Source organism: Panthera uncia, unplaced genomic scaffold, assembly GCF_023721935.1.
Source record: "Panthera uncia isolate 11264 unplaced genomic scaffold, Puncia_PCG_1.0 HiC_scaffold_981, whole genome shotgun sequence".
Classification (NCBI taxonomy): Eukaryota; Metazoa; Chordata; class Mammalia; order Carnivora; family Felidae; genus Panthera; species Panthera uncia.
Genome location: NW_026060179.1, coordinates 15000 through 18282, shown reverse-complemented (window position 1 = coordinate 18282; position 3283 = coordinate 15000).

The window sequence follows — 3283 nt, the reverse complement described above, 5'->3', positions numbered from 1 at the left end:
TTTTTGAGATAATGGGGCTTTTGACTTGTAGCATTTCTCAGCAGAGCAGAAAATTTGGAGCCTATTAACACAATCTAACACACAACGTGTGTGTGTGTGTGTGTGTGTGCACGCGCACTTGCATTTTTGATAACCTTAAAAAAGATTTTGCAAGGTGTCAGGCACAGACCTGGATATTTATGGAAAAGTAACCAGGGCTCCATTCAAAGACATGCCCCTGGTGGAATGAGACAGACAAAGAAACCAGCAGGCCATTCAAGGGAGCCCTTTGTGCTGGGGAAGCAGGAAACGGGGCTGCTCCATGGGCAGGGAGGACAGCATCCATGCAAAGTGAGGGCAGGGAGCTTTCAGAACCCCGGGGAGACGCTGCCAGGGGGCCAGCTGTGGCTCAGCCTCTCCCCAGTTGCATTTGAAGCCGGGCTTATGGCAGCTTGCCTGTTGGGGAGGTCAAGTTCACGGTGGTACACGGCTGAATTACAGTAGCAATAATGACAGACCAACTGACTGGTAGTTTATAAGGTGCTTTCAGACCTGTTTTCTCATCTGGTCCCGGTGACATCACCAGGAGGCACCTGGGACTCCTCAGCAGGATCAAGGCACAGCAATGTCATGCCTTGCCAAGGTCACACAGCTGGGAAGTGGCAGCTGGGTTCTCAAACTCGGTCTGTCTGATTTAAGAAGGTTGCTAATAATAGCTCAGCTCCTCGGCTAAGTGATCTGCACGTCATGAGGAGTTTCTAGTGCGAGGTAGAAAGTTGCTCGCGAGAACATCCCTAACGGAGGGCCTTGGAGGCTCACCCATCACAGTGTGCAGCCAGATGTTCAGACTGTGTTTGCTGAGTGCCCACTATGGGACCAGCCTTGCTCTGCACTGGCACTCCCTACCCCCGACAAAGTTCCCGCCCTTCTAGAGAGGCAGCCAGTAAGCACGTGCGCGCGCACGCGCACACACACACACACACACACACACACACACACAGCTAATGTGCATCTAGTTGGTCTAGAGAGGATACAGAGGGTGCAAGTGTGGTGGCAGGGGTGGGGTGTGATGCGGCGGCCGGAACCTCCCTGCACCTCCCCAGCACGGCTGCCACCACCTGCCCAGAGGCTGCTGTATAAGCGGAAATACCTTGGGTGGGAAGGCCACAGTCGCTCCGCTTGGGGATGGAGCCGGGCCGGGGGCGAGCTCAGGGGGAACACGGTCTGGGTGCCCATGGGGACGGTGTGAAGGCAGGGCACCCATCTGATGAGCAGAGCCTCCTGGCCAGCCCGCTCTCTCCAGCCAGCACTCCTAACCCCTCGAGGGAGCCCGGCCATTTTCCCAAGGCTGCTACAGATTCCTTCTGTGAAGGCCCTGAGCCCTGCCTTTGGTCTTTTGGTTCTGGATGACTTTCTCAGCTGGTTCTAGAAGGAAGCATCAGGTGGGATGTGGGGCCCAGCTCTGAGCATCCCGCCTGCAACCGTCACCTGCCTTCCCTGGCCGCAGACATGGCACCTCTTTCCTCTCCTGCCCCTACCTTCTTTCCTCCACTCTGCACACTGAACCCTGACTGTATAGCCAGTTCCATGCTGCATTGTGTGTGGTTCCTACCCTCAGGGACCCTTGGTCCCTTTGTGTCTGGTCAAAGTCAGCATCGGCAGTGCGGAGGTGGAGAAACCCTGGGGGGAGGGGAGGCCACTGCCTCCAGGGGGCAGAGCCCAGGGTCTGGGTGGGCAGCAGAGGCTCCCTCTGTCCAAAGGGACAGAAGATGCCTGGGCACTATCACACACCAGACTGCAGTGCTGACCCATTCACGAGCACCCAGGAGTCCACGGCCTGGCCTGCCTCCCACGTCAGGGGCAGACGTGTGCCCATCCACTGGGTCCTGCAAGGCCTGCCTGACCCTGGGTGTTGGGGGCTCTATTAAATTGTTAATGCAACCATTAGAGCGTCAGCATATTATCTCTGCCTGAGAGGGATCAGATGCTATTCGCACTTCTGTCGGTTCATTTTTACTTATCTGGCTTTCACCTTGCTGGCTAACAAGTTTATACACAGCCCCAGTGGAAGGAACCAGGAGCCAGGAGCCAGGAGCCAGGAGCCAGCCGCATGGGGGCTGCGCAAGAAAAGCCCCAGGACGTTTGGACGTCACACAGGGGTTATTCCAGCTCCAGGAGCCATAGGAGGTCAGGCTACAGTGGAGCCACCGCAGACTCGATCGGATCTGCTGGTTCCCTTATCCACCAGTCCTTCTGTCCCAGGTGCCTGGACAGCTTCAGGGGTCAGCAGCCCCTCCCGGCGCGGGGCATGCGGTGGGGAGGAAGGCACGTTGTCCGCGCCTCCATGGGGTTGACAGTGGTGACCAGTGACCCTGAGCCACAGGCGGTTCTGTCCTGGGGGAGTTTGGCAAAGTCTGGACTTGTTGGTTGTCATAACCGGGGCTACGGAGGGGCTCCAGCGACAGAGTGGAGACCGGGGATGCCACCAAGCCCTGTGCAATTTCCAAGTTAGCACCCCAGATAGAGACTGATCTCCCCAGATGTCAACAGAGCTACTAGAAGAAGGAATGGGCTGCAGGCAGGGCCTGTTGGGGCGTCTGGTCCACACTGGCACACTGCCATCGAGCAGGAGAAATTGGCAGGGGGAGGTGTGTGCGTGTGTACATGTGTGTGTTCGCGTTGGGGGGGGAGGGAGGAATAGGAAGAGTGTCCCACGCAGAGCGTGAGCAGGTGACAAAGCCGGGAGGCGAGAAGGACAGTCCCTGCGTGGGGAAGTGAGGGGCACATCCCCGAGGCGGGGTGGAGGGAGAAGCCGGACCCGCCAGCCACGAGGGGCCCCGGCTGCTGCCAAGTGCCGTGAGAAGCTACTAGGAGGGTGTAAGCACTTATGACGTGCTCAGGTTAAAGGAGAATCCCCTTGCTTGCCTAGCAGAGAAAGGCTTCTGTTAGTTCCCCGTGGCGGCCACAGCAAAGAACCACAGACAACAGAAATCCACCCTCAGCCCTGGAGACGGCAAGTCTGAGATCCTGGAGACGGCAGGGCTGGTCCTTTCTGATGCCTCTGGCCCTGGTGTGGGGGTGGTCGTGGTGGCCCTGTGTCTTCATGTCCCTTTGCCTCTGTGTGTGTCTCTCAGTGTCCAAATTACTTTTTATTTATTTATTTTTTTTAGAGAAAGAGAAAGAGAGAGAGAGAGGCAAAAGGAGTGGGAGAATCTTAAGCAGGTTCCCAGCTCAGCACAGAGCCCTCATGAGGAGCTCTATCCCATAATCCCAGGATCATGACCTGAGCTGAAATCAAGAATCG